Source organism: Delphinapterus leucas, chromosome 3, assembly GCF_059928025.1.
Source record: "Delphinapterus leucas isolate spDelLeu-1000000601 "Yukka" chromosome 3, BTC_Dleu_Yukka2, whole genome shotgun sequence".
Classification (NCBI taxonomy): domain Eukaryota; kingdom Metazoa; phylum Chordata; class Mammalia; order Artiodactyla; family Monodontidae; genus Delphinapterus; species Delphinapterus leucas.
The window spans coordinates 136,387,320-136,404,792 of NC_143131.1; positions in this window are offsets into that span (position 1 = coordinate 136,387,320).

The following is a 17,473-nucleotide window of genomic DNA, read 5'->3' on the forward strand; positions in this document are numbered from 1 at the left end:
ATATATATATATACACACACACACACACACACACATATATATATTATCTGTGCTTCTGTGAGGCAAGAATTTGGTCTTGTTCTCTGATGTATCCTTAGCACCTTAGTACCTGTCACCTCATAGGCACTCAATAAATATTTATAGAATAAGGTTCACACCAGGCTGTGGTGGTACACCAGTCAGGTTTTAATATCTACTTTTTATAGATTAGGACACCACAGTGTAAAATAGAGAATCAGCTTAAAACATCCTGTGTATTTTTGTCTTATTCCGTTGTCACTCTGTGCCCTTGCCTGGCATTTATACTAGACTTCAGGACTGTGTTTCACTCGCTGTCCCCAATCCTCAAACTCTGTAACATCCTGCTCTGATTAATAAATTGCAATCAATTGCAATGCCTTATTATCTCCTTAGGAGGCCTGAAAAGAATGTACTTACCGCTCAACATGGGAGGGGAGCTGTGGCTGGGTAACCCAGAAAAAAATACTTCAAGAAGAAAAAAATATATATGAGAGCAAACGAAAAGTTGTTCTAGGTAGAAATAACTGAAATGATGTATTTGCTGCTTCCAAACATCAAGTTTAATAAAAGTTGCTTGGTTTGATGCCTGGAGTGCTTAAAGCAACATTTCTCTAAGTGTGGTCACCTGATTCAGATAAAACCAAGGTGCTTGGTAAAATTGCAAATAACTGGGAAAACTCCAGATTGATGGAATCAGAATCTCTGGGTGTGGTTCAGAAATATGCATCTTTACTAAGTTCCCTGTCATGTTTTCTGACACACACTAGAGTTTGAAATGAAACTGGCTGAATGATTATTCAGCTTTATTTTGTGTTTTAAAGCTCAATATCAAAAATATAAACAACCCAATCAGAAGATGGGCAGAGGACCCAAATAGTGATTTCTCCAAAGAAGACATAGAGGTGACCAAGAGGCATATGAAAAGATGCTCAACATTGCTAATTATTAGAAAAATGCAAATCAAAACTACAATAGGGTATCACCTTACAGTGGTCAGAATGGCCATCATCAAAAAGTCTACAAATAACAAATGCTGGAGAGGGTGTGGAGAAGAGGAAACCCTCCTAGAACGTTGGTGGGACTGTAAATTGGTACAGCCACTATGGATAACAGTATGAAGGTTCCTTAAAAAACTAAAAATAGAGTTACTATATGATCCAGCAATCCCACTCCTGGGTATATATCCAGAAAAGATGAAAACTTTAATTTGAAAAGGTACATGCACCCCAATGTTCATAGCAGCAATATTTACAATAGCTAAGACATGGAAGCAACCCAAATGTCCATCAACAGATGAACAGATAAAGAAGATGTGGTATATATATATATATATATATATATATATATAATGGAATATTACTCAGCCATAAAAAAGAATGAAATAATGCCATTTGCAGCAACATGGATGAACTGAGAGATTATCACACTGAGTAAAGTCAGACAGAGAAAGACAAATATCATGGAATATTACTTTGTGTGGAATCTAAAAAAATGATACAAATGAACTTATTTACAAAACAGAAATAGATTCACAGAAGCAAACTTTCGGTTACCAAAGGGGAAAGTGGAGGGGGGAGGGATAAATTAGGAGTTTGGGATTAAAAGATACACACCACTATATGTAAAATAGAAAACCAACAAGGACCTACTGTATAGCACAGCAAAATATACTCAATATCTTATAATAACCTATAATGGAAAAGAATCTGAAAAGTTTTATATATGTATGTATATATAACACATATATATATACATGTCTATATATAACTGAATCACTTTGCTGTAGAGATGAAACGAATGCAACATTGTAAATCAACTATACTTCAATAAAAAAAGAGTAATACACTTGGAAATAGTGTATTACTCTTTCCTTCATTTATCACAAACATTTGCTGGGTGCCTACTATACATGAGACACTATGCTGGATGCTTGGATACAGAGATGAATGAGATGTGAGCTTTGTGGTAAAGGCCTCTGTCTTTTAAAATCACTAAAGGTCAGAGAGAGAAGAGAGTGCAGTGCAATGGAGGGATCCCATTCTGCAGTCTGGGTGGGAAGGCTACTGTCAGATCTGAAGGGTTATTATGTGGAAGGGACAGAAGCCTTGTTCTATGTGACCCAGAGGACAGAAGTAAGGCAAGGTTGGCTGTTTCAGGAAAGTTAATTTGAGTTCCATATGGAGAAGAATTTCACTGTGATCAGAGCTGCCCAGTTGGGGAGCAAATAGTCACTGGCTTCATCCAAGTGGGTATTAGAAGACCATCTGTTAAGACTTTGGAAACAGGGATACCTACATTTAGTGGGAGGTGGAGCTCCATCACTTCGGACTCTGAGATTCACTGATTCACAAAAACACTATATTAATCATTATTTTACAACAATTTATGGACCAAAATTATTTTATGTCTAGATGAGACAGGCTCACCATTCTTATAGGATAAGAAGAAAACATATACTAAGATTGATAGCTAGCATTTCTGGCATGCTTACTATGTGCTAGACCTTATGTTAGCCATCCGCTATGTATTACTTCCTTTTGGCCTTAGAGCAACCCTGTGATGTGGGTACCATTATCATCTCCATTTTACAGGTGGACCCAATGATATTTTAACCCAGTGACCTTCCCAGGAAGAGGGATAACTTGACTTTGCAGATTTTAAAATGTTAAGACAAAATTCTCACGTAAGGCTCCTGGCTAATGTGTACTCAGGTCTCAGATCTTGCCTTCAGTGTCGCTTCCTGGGGACAACCTTCTCAACTCCCCCAGATTAAGCTAGGTCTCTTGATCATCTACTCCCACAGTACCCTGTGACTCTCTTTCTTAGCTATTGCCGTGAACAATTATAAGGGGAAGAAACAGCCTGAAATTTCATTTAAAAGAGATTCACTTTACTCAGTTGAAACTATACCTCATCTTATTCTATAATGGCAACATGGTAACTGAACCCTAAATCCTCCAGGGTGGTTGCTCAGCCTGGAAGAGAAATATAGGATTTCATTTTTAGTATAGGCTGCATCTGTCACATAAAAACTCAAAGGCTCTCTGGCCCAAAGTCAGTGGCTTTAGGTTTGCATACAAAGCCCTTCTGTCATGGTCTCTGACCACCACTTCTGCTGACTCTTCCTCCTCTACCCTGCCCATGTCCACCATAAATGCCTAATGAGCCTTGCTTTTTTTTTTTTTTTTTTTTTGGTACGCGGGCCTCTCACTGTTGTGGCCTCTCCCGTTGCGGAGCACAGGCTCTGGATGTGCAGGCTCAGCGGCCACGGCTCACGGGCCCAGCCGCTCCGTGGCATGTGGGATCTTCCTGGACCGCGGCACGAACCTGTGTCCCCTGCATCGGCAGGCGGACTCTCATTCACTGCGCCACCAGGGAAGCCCAAGCCTTGCTTTTTTTAATCTTCATTATTTTGCTCATATGGCTACCTCGGCCTGCATTCCTGTATCCTACCTCTCTGCCTGGATAACTTTCAAGACATCATCTTTTTTATGAAGTCACCCCCTGTTTCATTTGAGTCCACACTGTATACTGCTTACAGAATTCTATAATAACACCTGCAACACTTGGTTTCACTTAAGCCTCCTTCTACTAGATCAGGGGGCAGCAAAATTTTTCTGGAAAGACTCAGATAGTAAATATTTTCAGGTTTGTGGGCCACACGGTTTCTATTAACTGCTTAACTCCACTGATGTAGCACAAAGCAGTCATAGGCGACCTGCAAATGAATGGGCCTGGGTGTGTTTCAATAACACTTGACTTAGCAAAACAGGCTTTGGGCCAAATTTGGCCCAGAATGTAAGGTTTGTCAATATCTGTTCTAGACTATCAACACTTCAGAATTCCGACCATTATTTGTTTATCTCTTTCTAGGTGCTATCCTGATACTTAGCACATGGTAGGTGTTCAGAAAATGTTTGTTGACTGAACACGATGATTCCAAACCTGATAAAAACTATGCCGTGAGCTGAGACAATTTCCTTCCCAACTAGTATTTTAAAATCCTAACACTTTCCATTTTGAGCTTCAATTTATCACCTGACAAATGGGGAGAAGTATCAGTTACCTTGTATCACCCACAGGGTTTTGATGAGGAGCAAAGTGACATTGCACTGGGGCTGAACTGAAATAAGACAGAGCACACACACGAGGGACTCTTCTGTCATGTGCTGCTGGGCTTGTAGCCAGTGAGGTCTTCACAGAAAAGTTTAATGGACAAGGAAACATGCAAATGGGAGGTCTGATTGGGCAAATGAAACTGAAAAGAACACCCCTTCAAATTGACAGAGAAAGATCTGAGGAGGAGACAGGAGACCCATTTGCATCCAACAGCTGCACTGACTCGAGCTCGGCGGGTATTGGAGCTGTTGCGCTGCCTCATTACCACCCTTACGTGGTGACTGAGCTGGTGGCAAACTGATCTGTCCCCTCAAGCGGCAGTGCTGGTTGCTTCTCTGGGCCTGCCTAAAGCTGATCTGAGTGTGTCCAGCCTCAGTGAGGAGTTTTATAAGAGAGCACGTGTTGCCCAGGGAACTATGTCATTTGGAGGTGGACATATCACAGATCGAGTTGGCTTGGGGACCTGAGTGTGTCCACTCCAGTGGGGAGCTAAGGGAAACACCTGGGGAAAGGCACATAAAGACAATTCAGAAGGTAAGGTGAGAATGTGCCCAAATCTAACCTGGACCACTGTAAAAGTATAGTTAGAATCAGACCAGAAAAGATGGTGGAATCTGTCATCTGTTCTTTCTCCCTCTTACTCTGAAGAGTTCAAATGCAATCTATATTACTGGTACCTTAGATTGCTCATTATACGGGTCAGTTAGGCCCCAGTGGGCTATTCTAGAAATCTTTGTCCATTTAGAACACTGCCTTCATAGTAAGTTAATGCCAAGGTTCTCCCAATTGATTTATAAACTCTTAGGCCAGTTTTACCCTATTTGGCTTCTGTCTGATTGGTTTGTTTCTTGCTCTTTGTGAACACTTTGAATCCAGCTGGCCTGCCTGCCTCTGCTCTCTGCTTTGCTCTCTCCATGGCTCTTAACACCGGCTGTACTAAAGAATCACGAGGAGGGTCTTTAAGATGATTTGGTGCCATGGACTCTGTTAGCAGAGGTCCTAATTTCATTAGCGTGGATAGGACATAGGCATCAGTATGTTTTAAAAGCCCCCAGAGGGGAGTCCAATTTTTGTGGAAGTTCAACACAGTGGTTAGAGCTCAGGAGTCTGGGAGAGACAAGGATGGTTTCATGTCGTAGCTTCCCACTTACAACATGACCATGGGAAAGTGGCCTAACTTCTCTGTTCCTTAGCTATTTCATCTTTTTTTTTTTAAACATCTTTATTGGAGTATAATTGCTTTACAATGGTGTTGTAGTTTACAATAGTTTCTGCTTTATAACAAAGTGAATCAGTTATACATATACATATATCCCCATATCCCCTCCCTCTTGCGTCTCCCTCCCTCCCACCCTCCCAATCCCACCTCTCTAGGTGGTCACAAAGCACCGAGCTGATCTCCCTGTGCTATGCGGCTGCTTCCCACTAGCTAGCTATTTTACATTTGGTAGTGTATGTATGTCCATGCCACTCTCTCACTTCGTCCCAGCTTACCCTTCCCCCTCCCCGTGTCCTCAAGTCCATTCTCTAGTAGGTCTGTGTCTTTATTCCCATCTTGCCCCTAGGTTCTTCACGACATTTTTTTTTCTTAAATTCCATATATATGCGTTAGCATATGGTATTTGTCTTTCTCTTTCTGACTTACTTCACTCTGAATGGATCAAGAAGATGTGGCACATACATACAATGGAATATCACTCAGCCATAAGAAGAAACGAAATTGAGCTATTTGTAATGAGGTGGATGGACCTAGAGTCTGTCACACAGAGTGAAGTATTTCATCTTGTTTAATGGGGCTAATAGTAGTCCCTTCTTCACAGGGTGATTGTTATGAAGAACAGATTAAGATAGCATATGAAAAGCACTTAGAAGAGCATGTAGCACATGGTGGGTTAGTAATGAACATCAACTATGATGGCTACTGAAGGTTTTGTTCTTTTTATCGTGGTTACGATTCTTACTGTCGTTATGATTATGACGATGATGGTGTCGACTACAAATTGGCACTTGCCATGGGCACTTGCCGTCTGCCTCTACAAGGATTAAATCATGAGCTGCTGACTTTCAACACGCCCCGAAAGCAGTTCAGGGTGGAGAGCTGACGTGAGGCACGCTGCGCTCTGGGAAAAACTGGCAGAACAGGTCTTCAGATAGGTATTTTCAGGAGCCGATGTTATGAGCCCGATTCTTGTATCTCCTCATATCTAGAGAAGCACTAAAATCCCTCATGGTGATGACTGCTCCTTATGACTAGCAGAAACCTTCTGCAAAAAAATATGTGCTCGATTGCATGTACTCCCCCTTCACCAAGATCACATATATACTGACCTTCCCCCCTACCTCTTTGGAGCAGTTTCTCAGAACTATATGAGGTGCTGTCTCCTGGGCTGCAGTCCTCATTTTGCCCCAAATAAAACTTAACTTGCAACTTTCACGTTGTGCATTTTTTTAAAGTCGACAACAGTGCTGATCACCAGTGTGATATACACACTTTATTTGCCTACTTGTGCACCCCTGTGGTTACTCCCAGGCACAACAAAAAGCTAATTTTCTATTTTTGCTTTTCCATCCTACAGCAGGCTACATAAACACCTATAGAACAGGAGTCTAGAACTAGTCAGGAGACCTAGGTTCAAGAACCCAGTTCTGCCATATACTAGCTATGTGATCTTGGGTAGCCTTCTAGTATTCTCAGGTATAATTAAGGCAAACCAATATATACACAAAAAAGAACACTATTATTCCCTGAGAGGGAAAACATTTATTCTTCTCTCTGTGCATGCTGAACCACTAAGAAGACCTGTAATGTCTTTCTTCTTGATTCCTCTTGTAGTGTAATCCTTTTACTCTTTTAAGAACGAGCCAAAATTCTACCTTCTTGCTTAAGAACTTACGGAGAACATCATTTTTACTTTTATGTTTTCCCAGCATATTATTGGTACTTCTTTTGGCACCTTCATTTTACTTTGTCTTGAATTATGACTAGTTGTTTATTTCTAGTCTCTCTTACTATGAGGTCACTAAAGGTAGAGGGTAATTTTTTTTCACTTAGAGCCAGATATTTTCTAGGATAGAACCTAGCATGTTAGATTAATCAGTCATAGCTGCATAACAAGCAACCTCAAAATCTCAGAAGCTGCAAAATAGGCATTGATTTCTTAATCACGCGTTGCGGGTCAGCTGGGGAAGCCCTGCTTCAGGCTGTAGGTGTGTGGGTTGGTCGGGGCTGCTCAGCTCTATGTTTCACACATCCTTCTTCTGGGACGGGTGGGTTAGCTGGAGCATGTTCTTCTCATGATCATTGCAGAAGTGCAAGGGGACAAGCTCAACTACACAAGCCCATTTTAAGCCATTGTTCATGTTTAGTCTGTATATACCATTAGCAAAGCACACCACGTGGTCAAGAGCAAAGTCATCTTTTATGAGAACTGAAATTTACATGGCAAAAGTTATAGATATAAAAGTGATGAAAATTTGTAAGCAATAATTCATTCTAGCACGTGTATAGTAGGGTTGAAAAAAGGCAACAAAAAGCAAATAAGCATTTTCAACTAATAAAATTCATCTTGATGCTGAGAAAACATTTCCTAAAATACTCATCATGAAACACAAATTTCAGCAGACGTGACTAAGTGTTTCATCGCAAAGGAGGGATGGGGTGGGACTCTATGGTAGAATAAGTATGGGAAATATAGAGTTACACTGAAATGGTTTTTTGTTTTGTTAACTGAGACACTTTTAGAACTTTTGATTTGTTAACTTGTGTCATGAATATGCTAAAGGATGACTTAGTAGGGAGTTTTAGCAAAACTTACAGGAGCATGAAAATTTCCTTTTAGGAGCTTCTTGTTGAATTAGAGTTGTAGGGGACCCATTTCAGGACATACTGTGTGAAATCATGGGAACACAGTTTTCTTAATCTTTCACTTGGAAGGGCTGCTTGAGGAGTTGATGAAGGATTCAGGCAGTAAGGGCAGAATGGCCGATGAGGAAGTTGCATGAAGACTCTGATGATACAAAGTGGACATAGTGAGGCAACTATTTTGAAAAAACATGCTCTTGGGAAACCCAAATAATAAATAAATATAGAAACTGAGAATTCTATGAACATCTTTCATGTTGCAAGTCACTATAATGTCAAAGCAGAACCTGGTTGGTTGATGAATCAGAGAGCTAAAACTTTGAATCAAAATTACATCTATTTAAATATGATGGGATTGGCTTGGCTGGACACCTCCCGTCCTCTGGGGTGCCATGCTTCTGACTGCAAAGCTGGAGCTGATTTTCAGGGTTAGGGGACAAGCCCACAGAGGAGGTGGATTATCAGATCACACTGGACACTCCTGCTCTCCAGTTGGTGTCTATCTCCCGTCTCAGTCCTTTGTCCTTTCCTTTTCAACTCTTTCACTGAACTCTAATCTTGAGAACATGGAGTTGAAACTCCCTGGGCTCTGTTGACAAATAGCTGATGCATTGATTAGATAGATGGAACTGATAGAAGCAAAGTGATTGCTGGGAGTGGAATGAGGAGGGTAGATAAGTGCAAGGAGGGAGGAAACCAGGAAAAGAAACACAAGACAATCTTGTGGAGTTGGAGAGCTCTTCTGAACCCATGGGGGTCAGGCTGCAGGGAAATGTATTTAGATGGGTTTGTGAATCAGGACTGAATAATAAAACTCAGGTGAAAGATAGAGGTGAGAAGCACAAAATTTGAAGATGCACAAAGCGTATTAGTCTCTTTCTGACAGTTTCAACAAATAGATGTATTTCTTTGATTTCCTGCAGAGCAAAATGTTGACTCTCTCTGTCAAGAAATAAGATAGTAGAGATAGCTTTTATAGTAGAGGTGATAGATTCAAATGACTAGAGAGCCTCCGTAAATGATGTCAATGGGTGAAGTTGGACAGGGTGAAGTTGGAATTGGGGAGACAGGGATAGTGGTGAGTGAACCGGAAAGCATATGCCCCATCTAAAGCATCGAAAGCTGGAAACAATCTTCAGGCAATTGTTGCCTTGCTAGAATAGAGATCCAGATTTGCCAGATGTTCTGATTTATAAAGCAAGGCTATGCATGCACATTTAATGTATCGATTAATATCCTTTGGGGCATGCTGCATGGGTATAATCCAACCCACCACTCAGGGGTTTGTGAACCCTTCCTTAGAGGGCTGCAGTGAGGTGAGATTGGGAAGGCCAGCCTTGGAATCTGACACCTGGAGTTAGATCCCAATGACCTGGAGGTTACTTACTGACTGACTTGAAATTTCCTTGTCAGTAAAAAGGGGGATGATAATGCCTACCTCATAGATCTAAGGTAGCTTAACAGTTGCAGTCAGTGTAGCAAAGGCAGCTGTCCACCAAACTTCTGCCGTCCTTCTTTGGGACATAGTCATTTCTAGGTAGTGTCTTCCCAGCAATGACTACATTTCTTAGGTCCTGCTTACAGCCAGATGTGGTCTGGTGAGTTGTTCTCCATAAATGGACTGAGAACAGAAGTGATATATACCACTTTTGGACCAAAGCTTTCAGGAAGCAGGGATGCCTTCTTTCTCTTCTCTCTGTCAGCTAAATACATGTGCTGATGAGGGGGACTGAACCACAAGATGAAAGGAGACTGGGTCTCAGCATCTCCACGTGGAGGACAGCCAGCTGCCAACGAGGACCATCAACTTGCCCTGTTAGATGAGTGACAGATGAACTTCTGTTTTGTTTGGGTCACTATATACTTTGAGATCAATTTGTCACTGCAGCCTGATCCAGCCTAATAAAACAATCCTTGACACATGGCAGGTGCCATGTGAAGGTGAGTTCCTTTCCCATGAGTTATAGTTATGCTCAGTTACCTTCTCTTTTACACTTATGATGCGTGCAGCCCTGTCCTGTGCTCTTTGCCTTCACGATGTCATTCCTCACCACAGTACTGCCAGACAGATATTATCACTTACATTTTACAGATGCAGAATCAGCAACTCTGAGAGGTGAAGTTATGCACTCAGGGCGACCCAGCTACACCCGCTCCCATGTAAGCGGTAGAGCTACATCATGAACTAGGTCAGTCTAATTCCACACCTGGGCTTTTTCTAGTGAGCCACACTGTTTTCATGTCCTGACACTGGGGGCAAATGGAGTATGATGGAAGAAAGATTCCACATGGCTCTGAATACTCTGCTAGATGCTTTTAGTCCATTTTCCTTCTTTATCAACAAATAGAGCATAGACAGCTTCAGGTAACATTTCAATAATTTAGAAAGATTTGTGTGACTCCCCGCTGGAACCTAAAAGTATTTTAGCTTATCCAAATTGGATAAAGGGTGTGATTTTCCAAAGAAACTTCACACTGGATTATTCTATGACAATAGTATCAGACTGGATTTGCTCAGCTGCATTTAAGATAAGTGAAGGGAAAAGACTTTTCAAAGTAGAATCTAATCTCAAATTTATCTTTGTATCCCTAGGGCCTATGTCATCTCTAGCACACAGTGGGCATGGAATTATGGTTTGGAAGAAAGGAAGCAAGGAAGGGAGGGAGAGAGGGAGCAAGGGAAAGTGACAAGAGGAGAGGGATCAGAAATCGACCAGGAGAGGAAGGAGAGAAAGGAAGAATAGGCGGAAAAAAGGAAGGGAGAGGTATCAGATTACTGTTGTGCAGTCCTGTCTTCTATTTTTGGTTGAAGTCCCAGCACTTGCAGTAACCAGCTGTTTAAATATCTAACATAAATTTAGAATTGAAAGTCACCTTGGGTATTTACTCTGAGCCCTCTCTGGGAAGATGAGGAATTTGAGATTCAGAGGTTAGACAAACTTAACATTTCTCAGCTGGTTAATTGCAGGACCAGGATTGGAATCTAGTTCTCTTCCCCCCGCCCGACCCCGGTACGCGGGCCTCTCACTGTTTTGGCCTATCCCGTTGCGGAGCACAGGCTCTGGACGCGCAGGCTCAGCGGCCATGGCTCACGGGCCCAGCTTCTCCGCGGCATGTGGGATCTTCCCGGACCGGGGCACGAACCCGTGTGCCCTGCATCGGCAGGCGGACTCTCAACCACTGCGCCACCAGGGAAGCCCCTGGAATCTAGTTCTCTTGATTCCCAATTATACCACACTTTAAAACTTTTCACCATACAGTTGTGGTAAAGATAAATGCAGCTAAGATGGAAGCACAGAAGCTGCTTGGTAGAGAATTCACCAAAAATAAGTACATGTGCGTATATATGTAGCTTCATTATTCTGAGCCACTGATTTATGTTAAGTCACACATACATTTAATTGTGGCAAACTGAACCCCAGGAACTCAGCAAAGAAAGGAAGAAGCAAAGAGGGGGGAAGAGTTTAAACAATGCAGGTGGCTGGCCAGTCACTCGTCTCAAACATATGGCCCACGGCAGCCAGACATGGGAGCCGCAGACCTGCTGTTCCTCCCTCGCTAGCAAGTTCTCTCTTGCTTCCCATGGAGTACACATTTCACTCTGCTGAGTGTTTAGTGTTTAAAGATACATATTTTTCTTACAACATTGCCCCTGGATGCAAGCCAACTCACCACTTCATCTGGTGCTCAACCGAAGAAAGAGCAATCTTTTCCAAAATTGGAGCAAATGCAGTCTGAGTTGGACAGGCTGAGAGTTCGTATTAGATCGCCAGTGTGGTGCCTTCTCAGGGCTATTGCAAGGTGATTTTTCACTAGTTGTGGTGCTTGCTTTAGAAGCTGACTTGCGATCTCAATCCCCTGTTGAGATGTGAGGTTTCTGTGCTATTGATTTCTACACGGTACATTCAGCGTCCTATCTGCTTGCCTCTCTGACTTTAACGTGGCCAAGCATCGTGCACTTTCATTGCAATTAGTGACTTTGTAGCCTTGACTCAAAGTGTATTATCAGGAAAATACATGTCTGGATGATGAACAATATTTAAGATTCTGTAATACTGGGGACCCATAATACAAAACTGGCAATTTTTAAAAAAGGGCAATATTTAAGATTCCTCTAATTAGGAGGACCAACGACAAATATTCTCCCAAAGACAGGAATTCTATAGACTTCAAAGAGCAGTGGATAAGAGGTTAAAGGTCCTGAGTTGGAATCTTAGTCTGCCATTGATGGATGGGTGGCACTGGGCATGTCACTCACAGTATCTGAGATTTGACTTCATCACTTAAAACATGGGCAGGTAGTAATTATAACCTCAAAAGCTGCTTCCACATTTTATATTGTTTCAATCTATTAAATATATTTCCATTTCTTGTGTGCGCAAGGAGAAGAGAAAACAGCTCTTTAGAATCCGTTTGCCCTCCTGCCACTTGGTAGATCACAAGGCAAGGACCGAATTAAGACTATAATTTGGCTCATTGCCAAATTAGAAGTTTGAAGCTGCCTTAATTTCTCCTACAAGATTTTTTTTTTGTCTTTTGTTGTTGCAGGTGCAGCCACTTGTTGGATTCAGTTTCACTTTTTATACTGAACATTCAAAACATAAGAAACCCCAGTGTGTGTCTCTCTGTCTCCCACCGCAGCCTCATTCCAGTGAATCTGGGCATTGCTGACTGCTCAGGGTGGTCTCCTGGACTCTGGCCTTCAGGCTACTAATGCTGTCTTATTTCGATGCCGCCAAAGGCTCACTACATGAGAGATCCTGCCCACCTCTGTCGGGTTCTTCTAAGAAACGGTGACCAAGAAGAGTGGATACCTCTTCAAAGTTGGAGAAAAGAACACTCCATGAAGCTGAACTTGTCTTTTCTTCCTACTAACTATGAATAGCAACGAAAAACTCTTGTTCCAGCCAAAGTATAACACAACCCCACAAAGTGTTACCACCTTTTGAGTTGAACAAGGAAAGCATGAGCAAGGAAGGGACTAAGATGAGAGGACACAACCACTAATGAGTGAAAAGGAAAAATAAAAGGTATCCATAGTTGAAAGTGTCAAAAAGGAGGACAGCACTTCAGATGAATGAAACGACCTCCTTTTTTTTTTTTTGGAAGTCCTCCAGAGAGATGAGTGTGATCACCAACTGAAAGACATTGAGTGCTCGGGGAGGGAAGAAAGTTGCAAAAATAGTGGATTCTATTGAGAAGATATATTCAGAGATTTCTGAGCCTTGCTGAGCCACTGATGGGCCAAGACATGGATGTGCTGTCTCATGTCATCATGGAGTGCGTTCTTCATGTCTGTCTGTCTTCCTTACCTCATTGTGAGGACTTCAGGGCTTAGACCAGGCACTCAGTGCCTGTTTTCCTGTATTAAACATTCTCTTAGAACATCTCTGCTTTCGTTGCCCTCATCTTGAAAAAGTATCCCTAATTTTTCTTTTGCAGGCACAGGAACAGGACGGAAGGGAAGGGGAAGTTTATATGAGTCATTTGTAAATGGAAAATCCAATACAGACAGAAATGATGATTATAGGGGTGGCTGAGGAAACTAAATGGAATGATACAAAGTTAGAATATAAGCAAGATCTAAACAATTCCATGTTTGATACAGAGCATAGTAAGAATTCTGAGAAGGGGATGATGACTGTGGGCTGGAGCCTCATGTGGCATTCAGCTCCCAGAGTCATGTTTAGAAGGGAACATCCTACAAAACAGTAGCTGGATTTGTAGCGTGGGAAGCTAGGAGAGCTCTTATTGTTTGCATTGCCCCTTTCCTTTCATCTGAGTCAAAAGAGGACCCAAACCTCCTTCATCCAGCAGGGGGAGCCATGTTGCCTGAAGAGACCATCTCTGCTCTTTGGCCATTGGAGTGTGGAGGGGAAAGTATGGGGTCATTGGAGAATAATAATGTACTTACTTGCTATATTTAAAAGCCCTGATGCTCCAAAATAATTTATCAGAAAGAACTTCCACCGTTTGTTTTTTAACAATCCAGCGCAAGTGATATTCTAGGGATGAAGGCGGGGTATGGCAATAAAAGAACAATAGTGGTAATAAGGAAATATTTAGTTCACTAAATTAAAAAGAGAGCCAAATACGCTTCTGAAAGACTGAGAAGATTCAGATGGTGTGTAACCTTTCAGCTTGTCTGAGTTTAGCTTCTGATGAGAAGACCATGGAGAACTGTGTTGAAGTTTACTCTGTGTGACAGACACTCTGCTCAAGCACTTTTTTATGGCTTCTCTCACTCAACCCTCACAGCAACACTATATATTATAGACTATCACTGGAATCATTTAAAAAATACATAAATGTTATACAGTGAAGTTACGGAAAACTACCAGTAGGTGCTGGAGCCAACACAAAACCCCAGAGAGTCTTGAGTTCAGGGTCCACATTTTCAGGGGTTGTCTCTCTTATTGTGACAGATATTATGTTGGATGCTTAAAAAGTATCTTCTTTACACAGCTCCCCCCAAAATACTAAAATGGAGGGAAGTTAAGTGACTTGCCTAATACCACATAGCTAGTAAGTAGCCGAGACAAGTCTGTTGATTTCAAAGCCACGCTTTTTGACCTAGGGACTGGGTCGAGTATAGAAAAAGAATAGATCTTGACTCCTTCCCTCCAGAATCTTATACTCTTATAAAGGATACAGAAGGCAATGGACAGAAAACAGCAAAACTTGAATTCAAATTCCGGTTCAAGGTATGAGGTTAGTAGTTGACTGCACTGAGCCAGGAGGAATGGCAGGCAACGTCTTGGCTGCCGTGGCCTGAAGTCTTGTAGGGGGGTGTGGTTAGTTCTGGAATTTGCAGGAAGACTTGCCCGTCTCTCACTTTAATCATCGTCCCATCTATCTGTTTCTTCTCTATGGATCTTGAAATAAACCCCTTGTCTATTTTCAGCTGAATGATGCCAGGGAGACGGGCCTGGTGTCCAGGAAGCAGAGATCTCAGCGATCTGTCCCGGAGTGTCTTATGACTCCCAATCCAGGGCAGGGGCACAGCTGCCTCTGCTGTGGGAGCCCAACCTGTGGATGGTGGGAGGTAGCTGTGCTGCCATGTGGGTGGCCGAGCCAGGTCTCAGGTGCAAGGTATTACAAATTGGAAATTACAGCTGCCAATCACTAACATTGCACCTGGGGAGACGTTTGCAACAAACGTGTGCAGGGAAATGTATTCAGTGCAGTTGTGTGTAGACAGATGGGCCAAGGAGATGATCTTAGGAGAGAAGGAAAAGACATGTGTATTATATATTTTCACAAATGTCTGACTTTCATAGAGAAAACACGAAGAGCTACCTTGTGTGGGGTGCTGGCTATGTACCAAGTGCCCTGCATACCTGATCTCTCCTTGGAGGGACTCCTATTGAACAAGGGCTAGAGATGGAGAATTTAAAGAGGTTCAAGTAAAACCACACAATTTTGAGCCCAGAGTGGCCGGAAACCAAAGTCCATGCCTTGGGACCCAACAAGCAGCTATCCTTCATGTGCTCAGAGAATCCATGCCTTAGATAAAGCACAACCCCAGACCTTCTTCTCACATCCAGGAGCGGGTCGTTGTTGTGGTTTCTGTATTTGTATGTGGGAAATGAATAATACACGGCGGCAGCTCTGCACACTAATATTGGTTCTTCTTGCAAATGCAATGGTGGAGGCTCTTCTGGGGCAGCTGGGGTGAAACTTCTGCTCTCTCTCCCTTGCCTTTGGTCCAAGTTGTGGGTGACATCTGCAATGGAGCCTCCACACAACAGCCCGTGGGATGACTGAACATTTCTCCTAACTGCCCTTGATCCTGGCTAAATAGCAGCCCAATGTTGTTCCCAGAAATCATGTCAGCTTATAATAAACCATTTTCTGTTTGAACTAACCAGAGTGGATTCTGTGGTCTGCAAAAGTCCCTCTGACTTATGTCACCCCATTTGACAAATGGGGAAACTGAGTCTCAGAGGATGTGACTTGCTTATAAGGAAGGAAGCATTCCTTCCTTCTATCCTATTCTTTTTGCACAGGACACATTTTCTCATTAAAGTCTTCGATGGACGATGTTTATTTGTAAGAAACAGGAGCTCAGTCTGTTCACGTGGTTTCACCCTCAGGGCTTGTTATCATGTGGCATCAGTTCAAGTAACATGGAATTCTCTTTTTGACCGGACTTTAGAGGAGTAAGAATCCTTAAAAACACCATAAACAGGAGATAATATCTGGTGCACTAAAATGAAGGCTGTGTAGATATATGTTGCTTTGGCCACTTCAGGTGACTTTTCCCTTTTGTGGTAAGAGCCTCATGCTTTTCCTGTCGAGAACTGTTATCCCTCCCTCCAAATGATTCCGATGGAACTGAATCCAAAAGGCCCCCTCCAAAGAGCAGCACGCGACTCGGATTGGCCAGATTATCAGTGTGGTCCACAGGTGGGCACATGACCCGAGGGAGGGGTCAACCAGTGTCAGTTTTGTTTTGACTTCTGTGAGAGAGAGATTTCCATTATATTCCAACTTTCTGTAAGCATGGAGGCTCGAAACTTCAAGGGACCATCAACTACCACATGGAGCAAACCGATATGAGAATGAAGCTTAAAAAGAAGAAAACAGGGCTTCCCTGGTGGCGCAGTGGTTGAGAGTCTGCCTGCCGATGCAGGGGACACGGGTTCGTGCCGCGGTCCGGGAAGATCTCACATGCCGCAGGGCGGCTGGGCCCGTGAGCCATGGCCGCTGAGCCTGCGCGTCCGGAGCCTGTGCTCCGCAATGGGAGAGGCCACAACAGTGAGACGCCCGCGTACCGCAAAAAAAAAAAAAGAAGAAGAAAACAGAGCTGATAACTGAGAGAGAGGAGTGCTAGATGGGGAGAAACATCTGGAGAAAGAGAGACAGAAAGAGATGAACAGAGAAAGACTGAAAGGAAAAAGCAGAAAGAGACAAAAACAGAGAAAGAAGAGTTACGCGTAGGCACATGTATACACAGACACACAGAGAGGGAGCAACACACACACCTAGACACTTATAGACATGCACACACACATGCATACAAAGATACATGCGAAGAGGGCCAGAGAGACTCGATGCCACTGACACTTGTCGGTATCATTTGAATTCCAGCAGCCATCTGTGCCTAAAACTGTATCTCTTCATGGGACTTCCTGGTTCTAAGAGCCAACGCTGCTTCAGCCCATTGGGCTTGGAGTCCTAAAGAATATAGACCAAGAATCTGGTGTTTCTGGTTCCATTTTGGTCACTCAACCAGCTCCAGCTCTGGGACCTAACTATATCTCAGATCCTCAGTTTTCTCATTTTTTAAGAAGGCAGCAATTACACCTGCTTTACCTCCTTCCAATGTTGTAAGAGCTGAATCCATCAGGCTACGGAAGGAATATGAAAGTAAAAACAAATGCTCTACAGATATATGGACATCATCATGGAACATCCATCTTGAAAAAATTGCCCTGGTAGGAGTTCGGTGTCATTTTCCAATGCTGT